The sequence below is a fragment of the Platalea leucorodia genome (assembly GCF_965183815.1).
Source record: "Platalea leucorodia genome assembly, chromosome: 7".
In the NCBI taxonomy this organism is placed as follows: domain Eukaryota; kingdom Metazoa; phylum Chordata; class Aves; order Pelecaniformes; family Threskiornithidae; genus Platalea; species Platalea leucorodia.
This window is the reverse complement of record NC_138829.1, coordinates 39,104,034-39,113,433: the sequence shown is the minus strand read 5'-3', so window position 1 is coordinate 39,113,433 and position 9,400 is coordinate 39,104,034.

The following is a 9,400-nucleotide window of genomic DNA, read 5'->3' as shown; positions in this document are numbered from 1 at the left end:
AGTCCGAGCCAGCCCATCCTCGGGAGCTGGTAGTTCCCTTAATCTCTCTGTTGCTAGGGCATGCCGACATGCTCCACTGGTACCAGTTCCAGCGTGATGTGGGGGATTGTGGAAAGAAAGGGGAAAGGACTGATCAAACAGAGTCCGATTTAAAAAAAAAAAAGGGGAAAAAAAAAAAAAAAAGAAAAGAAGCTCTTTTTGATGAGGCTGAGAAGTTCACAATGGGGGAAAGCACAGGGTGAATGATAAGGCCTAAAGGAGCTCATTAAATTGAGGCAAGCTGAGCAGAGTTATCTTATTTCACTCCCTTTCTCCTGCCACCCCCATGATGGAGAACTCTTTTATCAAAGTGGGGGGGGGCAGGATCACTTCCTTGCAAAATGTGTGATAGAAATAAATGTATAATTGTTTTCCTGAGAGTTTTTGTAAATCAACCCCTTAAACATTTGTAAAGCAAGCTGGAGCCTCAGCAAAGGGTGCTGCTTGACAGAAGCGTGGGCTGCAGGTGAGAGAGGTCCCATAGCCTATTACCATTTCCTCCTCTCAGCTCATCCAGCCTCCTGAGAACTAGCAAGATAAAAGTTAAGCAGGACACGTGGACCTCAGGGACGACAGAGGTCAAATCTGAATGCAAACATGAAATGTTTGCCTTGGAAATGGTGTTGCTTACTTTCTTTGATCTGCACCAGCCTTTACAAAACCAGAGCAAGCATATGATTCAAAAAGATTCATGCGTTGAAACAAAGTTCTGCCTACCAAAACCTCACACAGTTCTTTCCTTGGTAACTCTGGCAAGTGCCTTTCCTCTGACTGCGGCCAGCGTTTGCTGCCTCAGGAGAACAGGGATCCCACCACAGCGTGTCTTAGTGAGCGCAGATGTCTTGAAGAGCTAGAGGACACAAGAGGCTGCAGGCTGGTAGGGAAGCTTCTTAGAAGGTCTGTGTTCAGCAGAAGAAACCAGGGTAGGGCTTAATCCCTCGCTGGCAACAAGGACAGTGGCAGAGTGGGGTAATTGACAGTGCATTCTTTCCTCTAATCTGAAAATTAGCCAGATATTGCTTATCAGAGCTGTATTTTGGGAGTCCGCGTGAACGATGGATCACAAAACAGAAGCGAGCACCATGAGAGTCATGAGATGAGCACTCGCTTTGACGTGAGGCTTCTCTTCTTGCGGGGACAGAAGGGGGTGGCATGACGGCGGTCCTGCCGGCCAGCACAGCTCTGGGCGCCGGGGAGGGGGCAGCGGTGGCAAACGGCACGTTTTCTCTGCAAAACTCCGCCAGCCTCAGCTAGAAAATTTCCACAGATGCTTGCTGGTTTCACTTGATCCTTTCCTCCATGGGCCCTAAAGGAGACTGGTTTTTTGGACAGCCACCTCATAGTTCTTATTAAAAACCAAGCCGTTATTGTAAATAATTATGTTAACCTCCCTTGCCTGGAGGTCCTCCTCCCCACCTTAAAACCTCTCTGCGGCCAAGAATTCCCCTCTTGCTGTGCAGCTGAGGCACAAGGACTGCTCACTTCTACTGCAAGGGATAAAGTTAGCTATTTCCAAAGATAAGGTCAGCCTTTAAATGTGCAAATACGTTTTTATTAATCTCTCCTCCTATTTCTCCTCCTACTTTCCCCTCTCCTCCAGCTATAGGAGCACACAGGAACCCTTGCTGCATGCAGAGCGCCGGATTTTCCACATGGCAGCTCAGCCGGAGTACAGCTTTCCTGTTTTAATCTCTTTCAGGTATCAGCCCGTCCTTCTGCAGGCTGTTGTAAGACAATCCTTTTTTTTGCCGAGGGATTCCCTCTGAAGAGGGATCAGGTGTTCGGCATCTAGCACATCCCCCACTCTCATTTCTCCGTCCTCCAGTCTTTCCATCACAGCTTTTGCCAGCAGGACTGTAGCCAAAGGTACAATGAGATGTGGTGGGGTGGGGGGATGTCACAGTTGTCCCTTACTTTGCCTGGCTGAGCCAGGCTAGCAAACAGGCTGGTTTTGCTAATATAATCTGAGTCAGTAAATGCATTCCTCACATAAACATAGCTTTAGATAGTGGGACGTACTGGTAGGGAGAAACTTTGCTTGCTAGGGACCTTTCATTAATGCTTGTCATCATATATTCATGTGTGTGTGGACATGCAAATGGCAGCATGCTGCTCCTTCATTCACCCCACCCTTCTCCACTCATTCGGGGTCAAGAGCAGAGCAGGCAAATGCAAGTTCAGTGAGGCTTTGTTTGCTCAATGTGAGAGGGATTTGTAAAAAAGAGTTGGAGAGATAGGCCACTGTAGTCTTCTGGCAGAAGAGATCTCATCCATTACCCTACACCACTACCTGGATGAATGTCATTTTATACTCATTTTGTACCTGGTGTTAACAATGGTAGCATGTGCAGGACAGTGGAGAACTTGTCTGTTGTTTGGGGGATTTAATGCCCGCCCGCCTCTTTGTCAGCTTGACAACAGACCTCTCTCCCTTCTTTCCAAGCATGGTGGTTTTTTCCCTTGGTTCTTGACAAGTAGTCTCTGATGATTCCTTATAAAAACTGGAAATGTCTCTGTCATGCTCTTGCTTTTTAGATGTGATGCATTATGTGCCTCTGTGCATCCATCTCTTTACACGAGTCACACATGATTTATGCATATTGACATGGGGAAGAAGTAAGACAAGAGAAAACAAGATCCAGTGGCTGAAAGCACAGCAAATTCAGACCAGAAGGCACGTTAAGAGTGGCTGAACAGGGGGATACTGTGCTATTGGCGCAATTTCCCCAGGCTGAGAAAGAGAGGTAATTTTTCTGCTGTGGAAAATTGTCACGCTAAGGTTGGATAACAACTCTGTTAGAGGAGGCCAACGCAGCCATTGTGGTTTGCTCCTTCTAGTGCTAACCTCTAACAATCCATAAATATTGTGTAAGTTTCCATACACCACAGTTTATCAGCAGGGTATTCTGTTACTTGCTTTATGATCTAGGTCATTGCTTTGGTGTAACAGCAGTTAGCAGTAGTGAACATGTCCCAGTCTAGGGTCTAGGAGGTGCCTAGGGTCTCGGGCTTAACTAAAACCCATGCAAGGCTGTCTTCTCCTCTCTGACAACTGGCTGACACTGCAAAATGCACAGGAACCCTAAAAACAAAAGCAGCAGAATGGGAAGGAAGGCGACTCACAGCTAGGCAAGGGGCCAGCTCTCTCTGCTTTTTCCTTTGAGCCTCCACTTCTGGAAGTCCCTCCTTGCATGGCCTTACTATCAACTGATGTTTTAGCTGTTCATTTATGGTGAATCATAACTAAAGGGAACCAAAGCGCTATCTGAAATTCGCTTCCTCTTGGGCAACAGAAAGACTGTCTGAACTCCTTCCCCTTTTGGCTGTTGATGCCACTCTTTTGAAAGAGCACCATTATAGCGGTACAACACTGCTGTATTGACAGCATTGCTGTTACAGCTTCGGCTTCCTCAAGTAGCGAGCTTTTGAGTATCTGTACTGATGAGAAGAATATGTGATGACGGAAGGTAAGCTAGAGTTTCTGTGCAGGCACGATTACGTTAGTAGTGAATTTTGAGTTTTTCATACGTATGAAAACAAAAACATGTTCCCCACTCCATCAGCCTAGTCTGTTCTGCTTCCAAGCTCGGCAGGCCAGCTGAGAGGGAAGCCAGCAAAAAAAAGTGCCCAAATAAGAAAAGATGTTTTTCTGACAAGCAGTTGAGACAAACTTGAAGAATACTTCTGGCGGTAAACATTTCTAGCATTTCTAGCACTTGGGACTATGTAAAATTCAGATCTGGATTAGAAGAGTTTGTGATTTGCACCCATCACTCACGGTAAGGACAGGAGGTTAAACAAAAACTGAGCAGCAGAGACTGAATGTTCCCAGGTGGAGCCTAACAGTCGGTAAGAGGTGGAAAAAAAGGTCAGGCTTCTGATCTTTCCTAGACCAAGATAAACCAGTGGTGATTCCATTGGAGCCACTTACTCAGTAATTAAAGGCATGTCATTTCGGACCTTGGGCAAGTGAGAAGTTTTAATGATGTAGAAAGCACCTTGGAGAGAACAGCAATAAGCATCGGCTGTCCAAAAACCAGGGAGTTCATAGGCGATGTAAGAGTAGATCAACTCGGAGAAATCATCAGCTCTTCTTTGATCTCAGCCTCAGGGAAAAAAGCATGCAGGAGCCGGGCTAGATATGTGAGGGCGAAATCACAAAAGGTCAAGCAGCAAAATGGGATCCAATGAGCAAGAGACCTTAAAGTAACAAGTAGTTTTTCCATCACTACTTTAGCAGCAAGAGGAAGACCCAGGAAACTGAAAATGTGCTCTCCAGTGGGGAAGAAAGGCTGTGGACAGGTCATGGCTGTTTCGTACCTTTTTTGCATTTGTTATCGCTTCAGACAAATATCGCAAACAATGTCAATGACAGAGGGGGGTGGGATCACTAAACTAGAACAAAGACTAGATCAGAAGATCCTTCAGATAGTGTTCAAGGCGGTTGGGCCAGATTAATTTCATCCTAGGGTAATTGCTCCAGCCTGTTATTTAACCGCAAAAGCTCTAGGCATAACCTCGCCTAGCTTCTGGGCTGTTACGGAGCCCAGAGATCGGTACTTGGAAGCCTGGAAAAGTGCAGACGTAGTTCCTGTCTTTAAAAGGGAATAAAGGAGGAGCCAGGGATTACAGATTGTTCAGTTTAACTTCAATTCCCGGAAAAATACTGGAACAAACAATCAAACTTTGGTAAGCACCTAAAACAAAACAAAGAGATGAATAATGGCCAGCATAGATTTGTCAAAAACAAATTGTATAAAACGGGTCAAATTTCCTTTCATGACAGAGTAAAAAACACCTCGCTGATAAGTAGCGATCGCAGTCCTATATTTTGGCGGCGGTGAGGCTTTCGTCACAGTGTAACATGACCCTCCTCAGCAGATCAAGGGAACCTGTGGTAGACGGAGCTGGTCTGGGATGATGCAATATTGATTGGAAAACCGCACGGGGAGAATAGTTATTCGTTATACTTTAAAAAGAGGAAGGTGGATCAAGAGGAGTTGCTTGGGAGTCTATACTGAGTCTGATTTAAGGGGATTATGAACAGCTTGGACAAGGGAATGGAGAACATCATCTTCTTGGCTACCACAAAGCTGGAAGGGGATTACGGGTATGCTGAAATATAAAGCTACAATTGAAAAGTATTTAGACAAATGGTCTTAAAAATAGGATTCATTTCAGTAAGGATCATTCTCGGTTTCTATACATGGGCATCACCAGGAATAATTAATTCTATTTATATAGGGTGGTGAATTGTTGCCCAAGTAGCAACTCTGCATAAAAAGGTCTGAGCGATGTTCCAGGTCACAATCCAAATATGAGTTAATTGCTGATGCAAAAAGGGCAAATGCCCTACTAGGCTGTGTGCACAGGCATGTACCCTACAAATAGTCCTTCTGCTCAGCTCCCTGCGAGGCTGCCGTTGGAGTGCGATGCCCAGCCGTGGGTGCGGTGCTCAAGACAAGGTCCAGCGGACAGCTGGGGGATAATCAGAGGTCTTGAAAACCAGAGCTAGGAGGGAAGAATGAACAAACTGACTTTCTTCATCTAGAGAAGACTGAAGGAGATAGGGTTACCGCTGTCAAATATGTGAAAGGTGGCTGGGAAGAAAAGGGGAATACATTGTTCTCCTATTCCATGATGGATAGGACAAGTAATGAGCTTAAATTACAGAAAAGGAGACTGAGGTTGGATGTTAGAAGAAGGCGAGCAGTAAGGATAATGACACGCAGAAGTATCCAAGGAGGGTGTGGAATCACTGTCCTGCATTTAGGAAGAGGTTAGACAAGGATTTGCCAAGAGTGACATAAGTATAACGATCCTGCCTTGGGACACGAGTCTGGACTAAGCGATCTTCTGAGATCCCTTCCAGTCGTATAAATCTCTGCTTCTCTCCTGGCTGCTGGAGGAAGCAAGGCTGACGTTGTGGAGCATTGCAAGTGCTCCACGTTTGTGGTTTGTAATGCTCTCATTTGGGAGTGAGAGCCAAGAGCACTCCTGCAGGAGCTGCATGCGCTGCTTTCTGCTTCGGAGGAAAAAGGTTGCAGTGGCAGGGAAAGTCACCAAAGGCTGAGACATCCTTGGATTATGAGAATATGGTCCTGCGTGTGTTATCTCACATTTAAATGTCGCTGGTCCTTACGTGGTGATGATATGTGACACTAACCTTGAAAGCATTGCTCAGTATAAAACAGTCCGTTATGCTGAAACGCTGTCGCTCTGACTATTCCTAGGATCGCATGCTAATCACAGCCTGCTATAGAGCCAAGCGGAGCTGGCTGTCCTGCTCTATATAATTCAAGACTGCTTGCTTCCATTTTGGTGGGAACCAGAGGCCAGTTCAGCCCGCAGCCCTGGCACCGGTGACGCAGGCTGGCACTAGCAGCGCTAAAGCTGGCGCGGTCTCTGTCAGACGGTGGGGAATAGAAATGTGAGCAATTGTTTTTTATCTGGAGTCCCTGCGGGCTATTAGGGACAGAGCTTGCTAAAGATTATTTTCTGCAAGCACTTCCAGAAGTTTGTGTTTCTCTAGGAATTCAATGGAAGATAAGTGGAAAAGGGTACAAGCAGGAAGGACAGAAATACTCTTTTTTTTTCAGTTTCTAAAGACAGCTTTTACAAACATCAGTATATAAATAGAAAAAAAAAAGAAGGCTTATTTTAAAGAGGTGGCTAACCCAATGTCCCTTGAAAAAAAAAGCAGAGAGCAAACACTGAAGTCCTTTAACTCCGTGTCATAATTTATAGCAGGTTTCCAATTGTGAAATCTCTCAGCGATGTGGGACAGATGTTATGGTGAGGAAAATTAAACAAACAGACAACGGGATGGGAAATGCAGAGAAGATGAAATGACACCGTGTCGTAATCCTTATGGGAAATCTCTATACGGCTTTCCAAAATACTGTGCTGGTGAGCAATTAGGAAGCTAGACGAGCTATATAAACAGAGCCACTAGAGGTCTGTAACCGTTCCCATGCAGTTTCCACAGTGAGCGTCAGTCTCAAGGGCAGCTTTGGGGAGGGGATATTCCTGCCCACCATCTTCTAAATGATCCCTTTAATATTCTGTCCAGAGCTGTTTGCGTAAGAAATGCACACAAATGGAGGTTTTCCAGTGCTTGTTCCTGTTCCTATGGCAGTAGATCAAAGGCAATAACAATACAGAGTTAATTAATTCAGAAGAAGGAATTCCCACTTGCAGCGGTCTTAACCCAGCAGTGGAGGGAAGGTGTCAATCATAAGAGCAAAGGTGCTGAAACTGGCATGGATTTGTGGGTTGTTGTTGGTTTTTTTTCCCCCTCACTAAGGAGTTCAGGAGGGGAGTTAAACAGTAAATGTCACCTGAGCTTCAGAAAAAGTAGGGTTTTATATATAACCAACAATTTATAAATGTGCATGAACCATCCAGCTGCCAGAAACCTGGACAAAAACTAGGCCTACAGTCTTGTAAAAAGAGACCTCTCTGAGGGAATTGTATTTCCCCGTTCAGGTCAAGTTCGGAGAACGTCCCTCTCAGCCTTACTCCGAGTGCCCATCCCCACATCAAAGACCAGCGGCATCCTCAAAGGCAGCAAAACCTGCCAAAGGGAAAGTTGGGGAGGATCTCATCTCCACCTGCAGCTTTCCAGCTTTGTGTAAATCACAGGAGCAGAGGGGACGAAATGATTGGGAAGAACCAAGAATTATTGACTTATACACAGAGGAGTGCAGGCAAAAATCCTTGGACAGAGCTAACAACAAATAAATGACGAAAGGGCTTTCGGGACACAGAGCAAGGGGCTGGCCACCAGGGCACCTGGGCTTTCTAGAATGCCTTAAAGACCAGAAGGGAAGAAAAGAGAGGAAGTTTGTTGGTTTTACTTGAGCTAGAAATTACCATGATAGTAATGTGATGCAAATCTAGAATGGGTGATCTTAAAGGGGCCAGCAGAGAATGAAAAAGTGAAAAGAATGACTACTTGCCCATCAAAAATATATTCTCCCTGAGTGGCAATAGTATAGGAGAAAGGACCACACGTGAAGCAAAATATTATGGAATTCTGCTGATGTTAAATGAATTAATTTCTTCAGAAAGTGTCTTCAAAAAGACATTTTTTCTCAAACAAATTTTATAAAACAATGTTTCACTCGTATCAGTGGCAAAGCTCCTGTTGACTTCTTAAACAACTGCAGAATATGAAAGGTGAAGCCAGTGTAAGAATCTGTTATCCTTTTGCCCTGTATGCCCTTAGTTGCCTTGTCAGACGCAGCTCACCTAACCTGGCCTGCATTTCTTTCCCCACATGGGGGAAGTGACCCACAGGATCCTTTGTGTGATTCCTGCAAGCGTGCTCCCAACAGACAGCACTGAGACAACAGAGCTCTGCTGAAGCGGATGTCATAGAAAACATGTTGAACCCTGTGGCCAGTAGGTGGTTTGGTGTAAGGCACCAAATGCTTCCAGGGTTGAATCTGCCCACCTGAAATTGCAATGAAGACATTTTTGCCTTGGGCAAAACAGGGAGATGGGGCTCACACCCAGCTAGGGCAAGCTGATGATTTGTCTACCACTCCGTAAAATAGGCATTAATTAGAAAAATCAGATAAAAAAGGGCTCAGATCTGTCTGCTGCAGGCATCGTAATCATATTTGCAGAAATCCACTGCACAAATTGATTTAGAAATTGTTTCCTACCTGCAGCCTGTCTCATCTTTGAACTCCGGCTGACACCACCCCAATGGCACAAAACTTTAAGGCTCTGACATACTAGAAGGGATCTTCACGTTACAACATCTTACAGCCAATCTTGCAGGTTTTAGCTGGAATCACGCATGCGCTTCCCAGCACCACACGTGGTAAACGTTCTTACCTACACAGAGACCTCTCTGTGTCCATTCATTCAGGCACACCACCTGTGCCCACACTGGGGCTTACGCCAACCCACGTGCGTGTGCGTGTGGTTTCTCATCATATATGTTTTCACCGAAAGAGGAAAGTGAGGAAGAATGGGCCTTTTCATTTCTAGGAAGGCCCTGAACCGTCATGTTGTATATAGATCTGGAAAAAGGAAGTGCTGCCATTTGGAGGAGAGTTTAGGGGCTCTGAAGAGGATGGCCCCTTCACGCTGCCATAATTTAATTTCTCTGTTTACTGGATATTGCCCCATTAAACCACTTGCAGCATGGCCAAGGACAGGCTATATAATTGCACTCCTTTATGAAACTTGTTAGAAAAACCCTTGACACCTTCAGACTTGTTTTTTGGGGGTTTATCATGTATCATATGTTCTTATGTTTCCTTGGGAGTTACATCTTTCATGGTCTTTTGCAAGAGTTCAGTCCCTCTCTAAGACATTACACGAGCTTTCTCATACCGTACTGGGT